This window comes from Mirounga leonina, unplaced genomic scaffold (genome assembly GCF_011800145.1).
Source record: "Mirounga leonina isolate KUSES-001 unplaced genomic scaffold, KU_Mleo_1.0 Mir_128, whole genome shotgun sequence".
Taxonomy (NCBI): Eukaryota; Metazoa; Chordata; class Mammalia; order Carnivora; family Phocidae; genus Mirounga; species Mirounga leonina.
Window position 1 is genome coordinate 577,363 of NW_023270320.1, and position 18,029 is coordinate 595,391.

At 41.1% G+C, this 18,029-nt stretch overlaps 1 protein-coding gene and 1 long non-coding RNA gene across 2 annotated transcripts in view; both read right to left on the reverse strand.

The window, feature by feature from the left end:
• Nucleotides 1-18,029, reverse strand: part of PSD3 (pleckstrin and Sec7 domain containing 3) — a 522,661-nt gene that overhangs the window by 384,953 nt on the left and 119,679 nt on the right. The window lies entirely within an intron of this gene.
• On the reverse strand, nucleotides 10,307-13,376 carry LOC118009898. The gene is made up of 2 exons (XR_004679053.1): nucleotides 12,747-13,376; nucleotides 10,307-12,041 (listed from the first exon to the last, which is right to left on the reverse strand). It is a non-coding gene; the product is annotated as an uncharacterized LOC118009898 (long non-coding RNA).

An 18,029-nucleotide genomic window follows, 5' to 3' on the forward strand; every position in this document is an offset into this window, starting at 1 on the left:
CATGGAAAAGCACGGAGAAATAGGTTATGTAGTCTTAGCAAGGACAACTCATGAAAGCAGTGCCTGAGGAGGGCTGGAGATGCCTGGAGTAGAATTCAGTATCACCCCATTTAAGCTTCAGACAAAGCAAGTTCCACTTTCAACTATCCGATAAAACTGAGAGTTCTTTATAATACTTTATTTTTAAAAATGTCTATTTAAACTCTCCCTCTCTCTCTCTCTCTCTCTCACACACACACACACACACACAAAGTTTTTAAAACCCACTAGCATGGAGGAATCAATCGCCCTTACTTGCCACGAAGAGAAAGGGCTCCCTGGATCCCATATGGAAACGGAGAACGGAAGTGCAGGCGTTGTTTGAACTGGATAAAAAGAAGGATGCTGGTGAGTGGGTGGGCTTTTCTGGGTTGCACCCAGCCAGCTGGTATCAACCGGTCATGCCTGGATGACTCAACTATGATGATGACGGACAAAATTCTCTTGAGTTTTTCAAGAGACAGTTGTTTGCTGCTAACAGGCATGAACCATTCTCAGGAAGTCTCAGAAGGATCAGGGAAGGAAGAGTGTTGTACACTGAGCCACACAACCTGTAGAAAAATCCTGCATGACTCAGTATATGAGGGTAACAAAATGAATTTAAAAGCATAAACTAACAAAGGGTCCCTGGCCCCTTTCTTTGTTTAATTAGTACCTAGTCTACTTGTAAGCAGAATACTCAAGGCCAATGGAGGTATACAGCTGATAAAGAAACCCTAGCTGGGGCGCCTGGGTGGCTCAGTTGGTTGGGCGACTGCCTTCGGCTCGGATCATGATCCTGGAGTCCTGGAATCGAGTCCCGGGATCGAGTCCCAGGATCGAGTCCCACATCGGGCTCCTGGCTCGGCAGGGAGCCTGCTTCTCTCTCTCTCTCCCTCTGCTTGTGCTCTCTCTGTCAAATAAATAAAATCTTTAAAAAAAAAAAAAAAAGAAACCCTAGCTACTAGTCCTAGGAGCAGGAAGGCAGTGGAGAGCCCCTCCTCGGCTGTTTCCAAGGCCAACAATCAGATGGACTTCACCATTCTCCCATTTTAGTCGGTATTTCAAGTGTCTTAGAATCCCAAGAAGGAAGTAGTACCTGAAGCCTACTGCTGGATACACAATGAGACTGAGGATCACACCAACTAGCATTTAGCCCACAACCAGAGCTCCTTGGACAAAAACCACAACTACTCTGTATAGCATCACCATCATCCGAAAGCAGCTCAAGACTGCACAGTTCCAAAGTTCACATGCCTTTATAACCCCTCTGTGCTCCAGAGATGCTTAGAGGTAGGCTCTTAGAGGTAGTTTATTTTTGACATAAAAATGCTCTCGCCATGGGCTTAAATGGAAACATCTTTTTTGGATCTCTTCATAGCAATCTAAATGTTTTCTTTATGGGTGCCGAGCTGGCTCAGCTGGTACAGCATGTGACTTTTGACCTCGGGGTTAAGTTCAAGCCCCACGTTAGGTGTAGAGATTACTTAAAAATAAAATCTCAAAAAAAATAAATTTTTTTCTTTAGTTTTAAGATGAGTTAGATCTCACAAAAATTTATAGTTTTACTAATATGCTGACTTTGTTAATATTCAGTCAATGAGAGCTCTGCAGCAAAGGTTTTAGACATAAGTATGTATCAAAGAATGAGTGCATTGACTAAAGAAAGCCTGGTACAATGTTAAGGTACAGAGGTCTTCATCTTAGGTTCCTTTTTGTCAGAACATTATGGAATCAGGCACGGGATTTTCCTTGGGCAGAGACCCATAAATTTTCATATTATTCTCATTTTTAAAAGGATATATTCAGTTTCCATGTTGTTTTTTCCACTGTCAATGCACCACTCTAGAAAGCTATGTCTCTGCTGTGGTTGTTAATAAAAAAGAAAATCATCAGAAGAATTATAGGGACCCATAACTGAAAGTTACTGTTCTAGATAGATAAATACCAGCATGAGGAATTAAACTCACCATACTTAAAAATCTAAGCAAGGGAGTCAGACATTATTTAAATTTTTCTATTTTTTTCTCCTTTATGCAACAAAGTACCATAAGAGGCATTAGGAAATTCCCTCTCCCTGAAAAGATGCCTGCAAAGAACTCTGCATCCAGAAAACTCTTCTAATAATAGCTTTGAGATACAGCTTTAAACCTCACCTAGCACCCCTGAGCAAAGGACACCAAGAGATACACAGCATAGAGGAGAGTAGAAAGGAAATGAGTATGCAATAATGTCCCTTGTTGCTAATTTAAGCTTTATGCTTAATGGAAATAATACAAAAAGCACAGTGAAAATACAGGCATTTTCAAGTATACAGAATGACTTGATAATGATGATGACAGTGAAGATGATGATGACAACCAACATTTTCTGCACACTGTGTTAAGCACTTCATGAGCATTATCTTAACCGAAACACCTCTAGGAAGTAGATATTACTGTATTACTGTCCTTTTACAGGACAAAAGGGAGGGGTTTTTTGCCCAAGGTAATACTGTCAGGAAACAGCCAGCTTGGGCTATGAAGATAAATCTCCTGATAAAGAAACAGGTTCTTAGCCCTACATGTGATTCTAAGCCATCGCATACTTATAATTCTAGCCCTAAAAGAGGTCCAGCAGTTGCTTGATGGGATTATATAAAATAGTTATGGCAAGACTTGCGTTAATACTCTTTAAATCTTATAAATATATCCATAATTACCTAAGAGCTGTAGCTTCCCAAGGATAAACTATGAGTTCTGGTAATTACTCATCAAATACGAAGATATCATAGAAAGAAAGTAAAGGAAGGTCCCCTTTCAATCCCCTGGGAGTTCTCAAGAAGGTGGAATTTTCTACAAGGTGATCTCTCCTCTATTCTTTTCCATATAAACAACTTGAGGTAGACATGCACACCTTCCATCAGAAACTTGAGAACTCTATTACTGATTACTAGTTTCTCTAATTCAAGGCCTTATGTATAAACAATCTAGAGTATACTTTATTTTGGCTAAATAATGATCCTTCTTCCATTCACCATATTTATAGCTCTTACTATTCTATACCCTTGAACCCAAACCACACTGAGATTAAACCATTTCCACTGAATACTCTGAAGCTAGAAAATCAAAATAGAACACACTGGATGTGCTTGCAATTTCAACCACAACTCCTACTCCACCTTAAATAGAACGGACTGCTTTCTCATGGAAAAATAAGATTTATTACTAGCAAAGTTAGAAGCACAAAAACAATAACTTATAAGGGAAACTGTTCACCAGCAGGGTCCCTTTGCAACAGATTTTAATTGGGAGAAAAATAGAGCAGTCAAATTCCAGAATAATCTAGTCTGCACAGCATTTATTTTGGGTATAAAGAAAATGGCGTCATTATAGGATTAGGATCTGAAACAACTGTCCCATACAAAACTGGTTACAATGACCAGTTCATTCCAAATTGGTGGGAAAAGCCTTGTACTCAAGTCTAGGAATGTACGGCCATGGATGGCTCAAAGCATGTCATGGGAGTTCACAAACTAGCCTAGATTGTCTAAAATCTTGTTATTTAAATAGAACAAAGTTTTAACTTGAGGGTAAGTTTGTTCTAAGGAGAAAAAAATCAGTAGGTAGAAATATATTTAGTAAATTAGAATTTTTCTTCAAAAGTAAATAGCATCTTTCACTATTACTATTCTGACTTGAGACTATATTACTCATACAAGCTTGGCACATCTATACAGATAATATCTTGAAGAGGATGGGAAGAGGAGAGACTGTCACATCAGCAGTAAGCTGGAGAAATCTTGCCATCTGCTGGAGTAGTTGCCCCCTGGGCCGTTGGTCCCATTGACGTGGCCCTGTCTGTGGTCCCAGAATTAGTGACATAGGCAGGGTGGCAAGTCCATCCTCAGTCATCACTCCAAGGGTACTGGGCAGGGCTTCAGGAGACAGGTACTTCCAAACTAAGAGAGCTCTGTAACTACCCATCGACCCCCTCTTAGTTATGTCAGCTGCACAGGCCAGGGCTACTTGAGTCCTCTGACTCCCTCTTCTCCCTCAGGTGAAGCTTTGTACATCGCATTACTACGTCAGTTAGGACATGGCAGAAGAGAGAAACACAAATAAATCAAACTATAACCCAGTCTAAGAGTTTGACAGGAGAGAATACCGAAATTAATGTTTTGAATAAAATAAATGTATATAAATAAGTGAAATGCTCTCTATTTCTGCTGACCAATAGCACAGATTAACTAAATGCAATTATAATAATCTCCACTCGTATTGATACCCTTTCCTTAAGTCAGTGGTATAAGCCTAAACCAGAGCATTCTCCAGGACTCGAAAGAGTGGCATCCCTCACTGAGATAGGATTTATTTTAAACTCAGGGCAATCTGCCGACTCTGAAGTTGCCTTGTGGTACTAAAAAAAGTAAAAATAGGAAAAGGAGATTTTCAGATCTCCTCATGACCGGAAAATATTCTTGATAAGCCATTCAATGCATGTACTCAACTTTATCAATCAGAATACCAATGTTTTGATTGGCACTATCATTGTCAAGAAGGCAAAGGCAAATAATTCCCTGAAGAAACACTGATGTTCCCGTGCTAACCCTCACTTAGGGTTCCAAAACACAAGGAGGTCCTTCAACCTGGATGCCAACAGACATTTATTACAAGCTGGGGAACAACAAATGTCCTTGAGGCTTTTGTTGAAGAAAAAACAAGCAGAAAGGGAGATCAATAGAAAAGTTTCTACCACCCCACAGAGGGAAACATTTTCCTCATGAAAGTACAGATAGTTCAAAACTTCTGCCATCACTACAAGAAAAATTCAGACTGGAATCCACTCATGTTTCTGGGAGGTCGTCCTCCTCACAGAGAGAGGCTTAGACTGCTGATGCCTTCATAAATGCAAAAATCAATATACTAACTGAAAAGAAGAATTAATTTTAAAACATTGTGGTAACCTGGACTTAGTGCTATACAAAAATAAGACAGCCTCTGCCTTCAAGGAGGTTGTAAGCGCTATACAAGGCATCAGAAGAACCGGACTGTTGTTACTCTCCTTTTCCCTCACCGCCACTCCTTTCTCATGGTCTCGCAAATGGAAGAGGAAAATTACAGGGTCATGGCATGTTGGCTCTGGAAAAAAAAATTTAAGTATTGCCTAGCCCAACTCCCTCATTTTAAAGACAAGATCAGCTCAGAAATGGTAAGTGACATGCCCAGAGCCACAGAGCTAATGTGAAGTACTAGAAAAACCCCAGGCTCCTGACTGCCAACTCCATACTTCTTCAGTTCAAAGAGGAGAGAACAGTTCTCCTAAATGCAGGGGATACAATATCCAGACACTGGATAACTAAAAATCAAGAGAGAATTACATGGACTCTAACCTCCTACATTCTGGTTTCATTTCAGCTGTTGTGGGTCACACTTCTGCTTTCATGTGAGAAATGAGGACTTTAAGAAGGGATAAAGAAGATGCAACCATCAGTCACTTCCTTCAGCCAAAAGAAGGAAAATACCAATACCCTACTATCTCTGTGCTCATCTTCAGAGCAGAGTGCATTTGGGATTTCAAAATAAGTATTTCTTATCTGCCAACTTAGATTGAAAAAGGGTAATTGGTGGCTGTTGCTTCCATGGAAGAATGATGCAAAAGTCAGGCTGTGAACACAGCCCAAAAAAGACCACAGAAGAATGGAAAATGGCCTCTCCTTCCACTTGCTCTCCATCTTATCAATGGTCTGAGCATGTTGCTAAATTTTGGTGTTATTCTACCTGCTCCAATTCCACAGTCTCCTCACTATTTTTCAATCTGTTCTTGTAAAGAAGATTCTAGTTGGTCACAAAGAGCTAATCTAAGGAGCCAGAATTAGTATGATTTCATAGAGTCAAGTAATGGACTTCTGGAGTTGGAAATACACGTTGTGAATTATTTTTTTTTTAAGATTTTATTTATTTATTTGACAGAGAGAGAGACAGCGAGAGAGGGAACACAAGCAGGGGGACTGGGAGAGGGAGAAGCAGGCTTCCCGAGGAGTAGGGAGCCCGACACGGGGCTCGATCCCAGGACTCGGGGATGATGACCCAAGCTGAAGGCAGACGCTTAATGACTAAGCCACCCAGGCGCCCCACGTTGTGAATTATTTAATCTAATCTCATTTTCCATATGAGTGAATGGAGAGACAGGTTAGGAATTTAGATATAGACGGAACAAGGGCCAGGGCCCAAGTCTTCCAACTCCCAGCACAGCGCTCTTCCTACTACTACCACTTGCATCACCAGCAGACACAAGACTACTGTAGACATCCACCTTCCATAGACAGGTCTGGAAGCAACCTGAGCTTATAAGAGTCTCACTGGTAGATGCACAATGGCTACAGCAACAGAGCAAGTTAAAGTCCCTGTCCGTCAGTGGCTATTGAGGCTCAGGAAGATAAGAATGTGGAATGGAGAAACAATTGGGGAGACATGAGCATAGCTAAATAATCAGGGAAAGGAAAAGATCCCATGACAATTTGAATTCTGATGACAGAGGAGACAGGAAAGGTGAAGAAGGATAGCAGGAAGGAGAAAACATGCTATCAAAAAAAAAAAGCTAGTGAAAAGAATGGCATCGGAGCACAGGAAGGATAGCTGGTAGCCATATAATATACAATATTTTGAGCGGAAAAAAAATACCAAAATCTTGTTATTTCTTCACAATGAGACTTCCCCTTTAAGCTCTTTAAGAAGGTATATCTAATTCAATTTTTAATCAACTTGGTGTACAGTTACAGCAGACTGCTGTCTTTAGGTATGGTTCCATAAAACTGAGTATAACACAAGATAAATATTACTTCCACACCAGCCAACCATGGGTGGATTTTAATACTTAACACATACTGGGTGGGGCAACCCCACCCCTGGCTCACAGCCTAGTTTCTGTAGATGGATCTCTCAGCCTATTGCCAGAGCTGGCCCCATGGCTGTGTGGCTCTGAGACCTCCCAAGAAGACCTCAGTGCCACAGGAAGAGATAATGATGACTCAGGAGATGGCCTGCTCTCACTCTGCAGCAACCAAACGAAGCCAGACATGGAGCGAAGAATCAGTAGGGAGCAATGTGGACATTTCAAATGTCTACTGACTGTGGCTCACGTGTAAGTGCTGTTTGTTCTCTCTCAAGCTGAGATACTTCTGGGAATAGCTCTGTGTGTGTGTGTGTGTGTGTGTATGATAGTGGGTGCCTGTTTTGTTCAACCTAAATTTGCCAATGAAATATTTTGTTAATAAAAATGTTTTTCTCCTTTTTAAAAAAAAAAAAAGAAGAAGAAGGGCGACTGGGTGGCTCAGTTGGTTAAGCAACTACCTTCGGCTCAGGTCATGATCCCAGGGTCCTGGGATCCAGCCCTGCATCGGGCTCCCCCTGCTCTGTGGGGAGCTTGCTTCTCCCTCTCCTTCTGCCTGCTACTCCCCCTGCTTATGCGTGCGCTCTCTCTCTCTCTCTCTCTGTCAAATAAATAAATAATCTTAAAAAAAAAAAAAGCTATATTCAAAGGATTGGGATGTGAAATCCATATTGCTTACCAATGAGGAGTCCCAGAATGATCAGTAAATTTACCAGGACCCTACTGAGAAGGTGGGGCCCAGAGACTAGGCAGTTTTTCATTATATTAAAATATGCCAACATGTTTTTGGCTGTGTTTCAAGTGGATACTTTGGTTCCCTCATTTTCCAGCTTAAGAAAATGCCCAGGAATTTCCATGGTGAATTCAAAGTTATAGTCAAGGATGGGACACACCAGCTTCCCAAGGTCAAGATGCCAGAAAATGCAAAGCCAAACTCATCTTATACTGACTTAGTCCTTAGGTTTATTCTTCATTACCTTCTAAACCTATTGGCCATATCCCCACCTCCAATCCTGAAGCAGCACTTACACGTTTGACATTTAAGCAGGTATTGATCTACTTGTCACAAAGTTTATGCAAGGTAAATATCTAAGACCTCACTTTTGGAATTAGCAAGAAGTGTGAAATCTTGATCAACAGAATCTCTACTTACATTGAGACTGAAGGGTCTACAACAGAGATAATCCCTCTAACACTTGGGCTAGACTCAGCCAATCACATAAGAAATCTGTGTTCCTCTTACCAACCGTTGACTTTTGAAGTCATGAATCCTGGAATTCTTTAGCTGAATTATTTCAACAAGGAGGAGTCTTGCCATGGGTCTCTGAAAGTTGCCTCACCTGACCCAAGGAACACAAGTTATAGGAGGCAATGACTGTCTCACGCTACTTGGACCAGTCCAAAGCCTTCTGATTTGTAAGCTGCAGAGACAGTTTTTAACTGTCTTTTTGTTTACCTTTTAGCAGCAAAATACTGAAGAAATACAAATGTTTCCCTATAATTCTGTCACCTAGAAATGCAGTCTTGTCCTGGGAAAGCCAGACTAAAAATGTCCACACATGATAAATGTGTTCCTCTAGTAAATAAGATTTAGATAAAGAACTTAAGAACCAGGATGGATGAATAGTACTGAGAACTAAGCCACAGCAGCCTGGCAAAAGGCCCCTCCTCTGCCCTGAAGGGATTATTGCCTCCAGCTAAAAGAATACTCAAACTCCATTTCTTGTCATGGTGGCATCTCTATTTCAGCTACCACCTGCCATGGTGTCCTTTTTCTCTCTCTCCCTTCAGGTACTCATAGCTCCCATAACAACAGATCTGAGACATGGAAGCCCTAATCAAAGATGATTAGTTCCAGATGACTACAAAACAAAGCATGTCAAGGTCAGGAATCATAGGCAGGAGATTATGATACTCACTCTTAACACCCTGTCACCCTTCAAGGGTTTTCATTATATTTAGATCTCACAAGTCAACACAGCATCCCTCAAGTGATGTTTAGCCTCATTACTCACTTGTTTTATCTTTTTGAAGACAACTGTCCTAAGGTGTTTAAAAGGGGAAGAAAGAATTGGTCAGTAAGATGATGGATATAATAAGGTAGAGGAAAGACAGAAACAGGAAGATATTTAGTCCACCATCTCCACCCCCACATACAAAAATGTCTTCTGTCCAACCACCTTTGTTTTACAGAGAAGAAAAGTGAGAGATCAAGAGAGGAAGTGACTCTTCCCAGGTCTCACAATCAGTAGCAGAGTTGGGTCAATGGAGATGATCAGGGCCTCAGTTCTCAGTGCTTCCTCTGCTAAAAGGTAGGGTCTCAATAAAAGACTAGCTAAATCAACAAAAGGGAGTGGCTTCTTTGAGAACATTCTAAGCACAGAAATTATACTGCCCTAGCCCCTTCTAAATGCAGGCTTCTAGGTATGCCAGGAGCATTCAACAGCAGATGTGACAAACAACCCTCACAAAGAGGTGGGATGAAGTCCAATGACACCAAACACAGTTCCTCCCTCTCCAAAGCACAAATAGTTTAACATACCTAAGCCATTCAGGAGGAATAAGCCAGTCCTCTCAATATCCATTAAGAAAAACAAATTTAAAAACACACAGACCACTTTGCAGTCTATCTAGCACTTTCATATGCATTATTGTATCTCACCCTCACAACAGTCCCATTTTCCCAGTAAAGAAACAGAGAACCAAAGAAGCCTTGCCCCCCACCCCCAATGCCCCCTCCAGCTCACAGCTGGTAAGCAGCAAGGCTGATAGCTGAGCCCCTTTCTTCCAACTCCACATTCAGTGCACCTACTTGTATCCTCCCTCCACCCAATGTTATTAATGATAAAAAGCCAAACACAACAGTCGCTCAAAGAGCTGACTGAACCACACCCTCTAGCCAGCTAAACAATGACTAAAATCCTTGCTGGAACCCAACACAGGCTCTGCCTCCCCAGAATTTCAGGACTGAGCATTTTCACGGTAGGTTCAGACCCAGGCCTGCCTTGCTATCCTGCATGAACTCTGGCCTGATCACATGAATCATAATAGTGTGGCTACAGCTGGACCTGTCAAGTGCATTAGGCTCTTGGTGACACAACCCAGCTGTGCGGGCAGGTTCCCTACAAGAGTGCTCCCAAACATTCCAAACATTGTGCTGCAGAACTGGAGCGAGGAACTGAGCTGCACGGGGAGCTGGCAAATCTGACAGAACTTTCCATTCTATATCTGCACTTTTGCACCAGTAAGGCAGTTTAAAAACTGGTTCCCAAAGAGCGCACAGACCATGCCTTAAAGAATACACTAAAAACCATCAGGAGGTTCCTTCTGAGAAGTTGGAGCAAAGTGGGGAAAAAAGAGAACTTCAATTTCAATTTTTACCATTGGCACATATTTGTTTCATATTTTTGAAAACTAGTTCTACATTAAATTTAAAAGCCATAATGACTTCCCGGGACAGTCATGGTGACAGAGAAACTGACACTAGACAAAGTAAACTAATAACACAGAAGAAAATCACTGTAAACAAAAGCTTTGGAAACACTGATCTAGACATGAGACCTTTATAAAGCAAAATAGTGAGAGACTCATTTACAAATTGTGTGAATTTTACTTTCACAGTAATAGAAGAAATGGAAGAATTTTTGGAAGACCAAAAAATCTGTTAGTACTTAGGACTTTATGCTAGGCATTTCCACATATTTTATCTTATTTTTTTTTAAGATTTTATTTAATTATTTGAGAGTGGGAGAGAGAACACACTCAAGCTAAGGGAGGGGCAGAGGGAGAAGCAGGCTCCCCGCAGAGCAGGGAGCCTCACGTGGGACTCAAACCCATGGATCATGACCTGAGCCAAAGCAATGCTTCGTCAGAAAAGGTAGCTGAAAGCACACTGTAGTCTAGGAGTCAGATGCTTAACTGACTGAGCCACCCAGGTGCTCCATATTTTATCTTATTTAATCTCAATAACCATGGAAGAAAAGATATTATCCACAAGTCATATTCCGGGAAATAGAAGTTAAGGAGCTTCAAACAGCTGCACAGCTACCAACTCCTGGAGCCTAAAGATAGAAAGGGCCAAGCTGGAAATACAGATAAATCCTCTAAGAACAGCCACTACTGCATGGAAAAGGACAATCTGCACCTACAGAAAGAACACAGAAAGAATGGCCTGGTTCTGACAATCACTTCAGTTTTACTCCTACTGTGGGTCACATTCCTCCTATGAGGTACATGTGTGTGCAGTCCTGTGTTCCATATTCAAAGATGATGGAATGGATACACTATCAACAGGACGTGAGCATAAAGAAGTTTCACAAAGTGTTGATGGATTGCACTGATCCACCCCTTTTCTCTCTCAGCCCTCCTTGACACCTAAGGCTCCGTTTGAGAGAGGACTTCTGGGGCAGCAGCGGGGAAGACTGCCTTCCACGAGGCACAGGGCACTACCTGGAACCCTGCCATGCTTATAGTGTGGGCACACCCACAACTCCAAGTTCAAAACAGCCATTCTCTAAGGTCTAAGTCCTCTCATGTGCTTGATGTAAGGAAGAGCAATTTAAACATAACAATAGCTAGTTTATTAATATTTACTGAGCTTTTATTAATGCAGGAGATACTCTGCTAAGTGCTTCCCATGTATTGTACCTCAGTTAATCTTCACAACAACCACCTCTCAGGTTAGGTGCTATGACCATCTCTAGGTCACATATGAAGAAACTGAGATTGAAGAGTGGTTAAGTAACTTACTAGAGGTCAAATTGTAAGGAATAGAGATAAAACTCATCAATGAGCCTATCATCCCAAGTCCAGGCTCATAACCACTATGCCTCTCATTAAAATATGTTTCACATCCTTTTTATCAAGCATTCTCTTTGCCCTTTGTTATTAAAGCTATGAAACAAAATATTCAATTAGAAAGAGGCTTTTTTTTTTAAATACTGATGGCCAGGTAAGATAAATAACATTATAAAATACTAGAAATATGAATTTAAAATTACAAACTTAAACACTGTTATCAAGGCAAGAAACTTCAACTTCCCCAATACATACCCGCAAATACATCTATTAGAATCAGCTGACTGTCCTGGACATTCAAACGCCAGGGTCCTCACGGGCTCCCAGGTGTTCAGGAATCCTTTAACCCAAAGCATCTCAAGAATGGACCAAAAAAAATATCAACACACTGGGTTCAAGTTCCCTCCTTTACCACCACTGACCTTTATTTATGAATATGAAACAAGAGAGAGACCTTCTCAGAGATAAACTGTGGAGCTGAAATTCCCTCAGTTCCAGAAAAAAATATTCCCTATGCCTTTTTTCTTTAGATAACCAGCTAGCATTTGAAGTTTCAAACCTAATGCTAAAATCTAAGACAAATCACCTTTCTACACTAACAGCACAGCCAACTTTCCCTTTAGAGCAGTGACACACCAAAATTTAAGAGTGACAGCCTTGCTCAGTAGTCAGAATGGACCCCACTAAATGATCAAGCTCAAACAAACTGGTAACCTTCCAATGCCTGGATTCAGTTTCAGAAAAGGTAGCTGAAAGCACACTGTAGTCTAGGAGCACCAAGCTATGTCTGACCACCTCAAAGAGCAGCACAACTCTATTAAGGAAGAAAATCTCATCCTGTCCAAACATTACAGACCCTATAACAAATACACCCTCTTCATTTTTGTCAACCTTATTTAGAATATATATGAATTATCATTTTCCTAAGTTTCTGAGACTTTCTTACGATGTTTTCCACTTTAAATAAAACAGTTTAAAATCCAAGGAATTTTTCTCTAACTACAATTATATATTATCCAGTACTGTCTAGGACCAAAGAAAATAAACTGAATTCCAGTTACCTCCGTCAGCAAACAGTCTGCCCATAATTTTATCAGGAATACAAAGAACATTCTCCTGTTCCAGCTGCTCAGCAAACCTTCATGTTCAGCAAGGCCTCTTTTAATGTACTTATCCAGCTGCTTCTGTTGGGAGTGCGAACCGCTACACACTGGCCCGGCAGTGACATTCTCCCCGAATGCCACTATGTCCCCCAGGGGCTGAGGGATAAGAACTTGAAAGAAGTGAAAGGAGCCCTCCCTCCACCCCCTCTGCCTAGCCTCCCCTCTCAACAGGCAGCTTCCCTCCAAAAGATCTGCTTCAAAAGTCCAGACCCAGTGAAGTCACACATGACCTCACAAACCTCCAACTTAACTCTTTAGGAGCCAGGCGGCAAGCTGACAACAGGGAGAAAGGGCAACTGTCTTAGCTGATTTGGAGTGGTTGCTCTTACAGAACAAAGAGCAGTTTGTCCAACATCATCTAACAAAAAGAAAAAAAAAACAAAGTAATTTCAGCATTGTTCTTCCATAACAGCACTAAGACTTTGAAGACTGTAATTTTTGTTTTTGAAGACTGTAATTTCTTGCAGCACACACATTCTGGACCTAAAAGAATGACTGAAATAGGAAAAATAAATCTAACTCATTTATATTATATAAAATTCACACTTAATCTTATGTGATTTGTGTTTCCTACTTTCACTCCTAGTTTTGATTCTGGTTTTCTGCTATCGTTAATGTGAAAATATTCATTTGCCCTGTTGTGGAGTCCTGCCTCAGACAACCAGAGGTAGACAGGCGACGCTCACAGCGGCCAGACACCGGCCACCCGGCCACCCGGCCACCGCGGCCACACAGAAGTCTCTCAGAAACCCGGAGCTCCAGGCGTCCGACGAGCGCGCGGCCACCAGACCCAGCTAATGGATAACAGAGGCGCAGCACTCGGTGCCCCTCTGGGGAAAGGACGGCAGCCTTCTACTTTAGTTTCTTTCCCATGCTTTTTCTTTGGGCGCCAGCTGTTTTTGTTGGGATATCGGAATTATAAGGATTAGGAGGTAAAATACCTAAAAATCACTTTATAAATAGAAGTAGATAAAATTACATCCTCTCAAAGAAAATGTAATATGCCCTTTCAAGAATGCCTTGGTTCACCCAGAAAATGATTATAATTTACTGTCCAGCAATTTTATTCCTAAATATACACCTAGCCTAGAGGAACTCTGCCATAAGCGCACAAGAAGCCACAAATTAGAATGTTCACTGCCATGCCATTTGAGATAACAAAAATACAAGACAGCCAAAGTGTTCATAAATAGGAAAATGGAAAAGTAAATTATAGTATACATTCATACAATGAATACTATAAGCAAATAAATTAATAAATTAGGACTTTATGAATCAGTTAAGAATGAATTTGAAATGTTGAGCAAAAATGTGAGTTACAAAAGGAGAGATGAAGGTAGCGTTTATAGAAGGTTTAAAAACGTGAAAAAACACTAGTGTTGACAGATGCACGCCCATCTAGGAATGACAAACACCCACAGGTCATGGTTACCTTAACGAAGAGAAAGAAACGAATGAGACCATGGAGGCATTCACAGGAGTTGGCAATTCATCTGCAATGTTTATTTTTTAAATTGGCTGGTGAGATCACAGGTGTTTATTATTTCCTACTCTTTGGTATGCCTAAAATGTTTCAGAAGTTGTAAAAAGTCAACTCATAATGGCTGCCTTTGAGTGTAGCAGCACCTGTTCAGTCTAAAAAATTAACAGAAGAGGCAAAGAGGATCACAGTTCCCTCAGCTCCTAACTCTCAAGTCCCCAGATCCGAGCACCTGTTACTAATTCTGCCTCAGTTTGGCTCTACCTGGACAGTCACCCTGCCCACTCCCCCATGATCATCTACACACATCTACCTCTGCCTTCAAAACCCGCCACAAAAAGCGGCACTTCCAGAGGGCCTCCACAACACCTCATGCCAGAAGTAGCCCCAGCCTTAGAATCTTACGTCTGGCTCGGCAGGCCGGTACTAGAACTATTTGTGAAATTTTCTTATCTGCCTCCTCTCTGGAAGACACCTAGTACCTAGTACCTAGTAGAGAGCAGCTGATAATTAAGTTCTTCGTTAAGCAAAAACCGAGTGTCTGGTGCGTGCTGGCCCCGGTAACAGAGGTTCTGAGTCTCAGAACTGAAGACTTGAGAAGATCACTGCCTAAAAGGAGAGATGGGCCCATACCTGACTAAGTACAATATTGCAGGATGAACCCTAAAACTACTGTTAAATGAACGCTGAGTGTGAATAAAGAACTTTTATGATTTTGTTTTGCAATAATTATTCAATACCTCTTATTTTCTCTGTACTAAAAATTTTATACTACTATTCTAGACTAAAAAAATGTCACCTTCTTTGTGTTGAGGTGGAGCTGCTAAATAGATAATTATAAAGACAGTAAAACAGTCATTAAAAATCCTCACCTTCAAGTAATCCAAGGCTCTTAGAGTTCTTATTACAGATACACAACACCTTTGTCAATCTGACCACAGCCCACTCATATCAGGTGACTTTGAAAAAGTTTTAAAGAAAACTTTTAGTTGAAGCAGTGTTATTACTGATAATAACAGCCAACATATTTTGAGTACTCATCAAGTGGAAGTAAATTATTATCCCTTTTCCCAGATAAGGAAGTTGAGGTTTAGGGAGATAATTCACCAAAATTTGAACCAAAGCAGTCTGACATCAGAACCCACACTCTTTATTAAAAAAACCATACTGTTTCCTACCAGGAAAATGGATCAACCCCTCTATTTCTAGAGTAAGGATGGGCACCCTATGATCACTACACCAAAGATGAAACAAGAAATCATTTCAAGTTCACGGCCAGGACCACTCACTTTTACAAACCTCTGTAACAGTAACCCTGCTTACCTGAGAACAGGGGCTGTCTTACTGGGCTTTGTATTCTGCCTCTAAACAGTTTTCACCGCATCTCAAACTTTAAAGTACTTATGAATCACCTCGGAATTTGTTAAAACACACATTTTGATCGAGTAGGTCAGGGGTAAGCTCTGTGGTACACATTTCCAACAAACTCCGAGAGGTTGACAGCCTAAGCTGACAACAGAATCACCTGGGAATCTTTTAAAGCTATCACTGTCCAGATGTCACCCTACACCAACAGAATCAGAATCTCTGGAGGTGAAGTGTGGGAAGTCGGAATTTTAAAAAGTCCCCTATGTAACTCTAATGTGAAGTCAGGTTAGAAAACCCTATTTAGAGCTTTCCTACTTTAGCTTGGTCTGTGGACCACTGTCCTAGACCCGTGCTTCTCAAACTTCATTGTATACATAAGCCACCTGGACACCTTCTTAAAATGCAGATCCTAATTTAGTGGGTCAGGGGTGGGGCCTGACATTCTGTACTTCTAACAAGCTCCCAGGTCAATACTGCTGGGAAGCAAGGTGGTAAGTAGAAAGATTAAAAATGTCAGTAGTTCAGTGTGTGTGATTTATTACGCTTTCCTTTCATAATTCTTAATTCAGAGACCAGGAGAATACTGCAGACGGAGGTTTAGGTGCAGGCATATGAAATAGCATATGGGTGCAGGGATTATAAAGGTAAATCATTTATCTAACATTGGTTTAGATGTAGTTTAATATTAATCCTCATTAGCATTCATGAGAAAGATTATATTGAACATAACTTGTAGCATGGCCACTCGGGTACTGGGTATTAAGGCTCTGCTAGGAGCTTGAGCCAATTTAATACAGACTCTGTATATCAGTTTATAGAAAGCTTATGAGATCCACGGTACAAAAAGAAAAAAAAAATATCAAAGCACTGGAAATGTACCCATTTTGGGTTCTGATAAACTGGTACTCCTATGGAAAATACCTTCAAAGAACTTTATTTCTCCTTTTTCTTCTCCAAACCACAAATCAATGGGTAACATTTCTCATCCAGTACTGCAAATCTTGTGTTAAGTGACCTCTACTGAGAGGAAATGTTATTGCTTCCTTTAAAAGTTAAATATTGCACTGATATATGAATAAAAAGATTGCTGTATCATCCCAACCAGTTACAATATTAACAGCCAATCCAGTTTTTATTTAGACCTGCGATTGTCCTTGTAATTAATATATAGGCCCCAACATCTTTTATCATTTGAAGTCTTTTAATATGGTCTTTGATAAAAGATCATCCACTTCAGTGAGCATCCCGCAGCACTCCTCAGTGTAATATCCACCATTATCCAGGGCGCATTACTTTAAGTTGTAAACTACAGAATTAGCATGTTTCTAAGAAACCCTATTTCAAATCCAGCACCATTTCCTGAAGTCATCACCAATTTATACAAGAGGCACTCAACAAGCACTAAGAGCCCAAAACCACCAGAGCCAGCCAGGGCCAGGACTATCTGGGAGGAACTGAAAGAACATCGATGACCAGAGCACGAGGCTTTTACACCGGGCCCCCTGATAAACAAGGTGCTGTTGGAGAAATGAAGCCAGCGCAGACAGCTGCCAGGAAGTCACCTTAGGGGTATTTTCTACAAATATGGACTCAGAAAGACGCACAAGCAGCACTCTTGTGCTCCTGTGTGTGCATCTCTGCAGTGGCCTCAGTGCAGCCCCCACCCCCCAAGAGTCTGCTCCTGTCCACAGCTGCCGGCCTCACCTCTAAATGGTGGCTCCAGTCCCCGCAACCAACCTTCAATCCCTTATTCCCACCAGCATTTGTACAAAAGCACCATCACGCTCCTCAAATTTAACCTGCTTGAACTGACCCCACTACAAGCTATGCTCCCACAAACGCTGCTGACCTCCCCACTTCCTATTACTTCTGTCATCTAAGCTTGAAGTCTCACTATGATTTTGACTCAGCCTTCATGTCCTACATTCAGACATTCGCCAAATCCTTGCATTTTTTTTTTTCTTTACCAGGCTTTTCTTACCTATTTTCTTATATCCCCTAGACTATTACTCAGAATACTACAAAACTCACAACAGGTTTAAAATAAATATCCACCAACTAGAACTTAGCAAATTCTTACAACAAACTATAAATTGAGTGGTAAGGTTACTTCCATTTTACCAATAAGGAATCAGAGGCTCTCTGAAGTAAAACAACCTACCCAACATCAGGCAGCCAGTAAAAAGGATGACTTGACCTCCTGGTCTTCTGATTCTAAATCCCCATATTTATGCCACCCTACCACAGTGCGCTGTACTTTATGAAAAGAAGTGAGATTTTAGGAAGTCCAGTAATAAGTATGCCAGGCAGCTTAGAGCTGGGAGGACACTGCT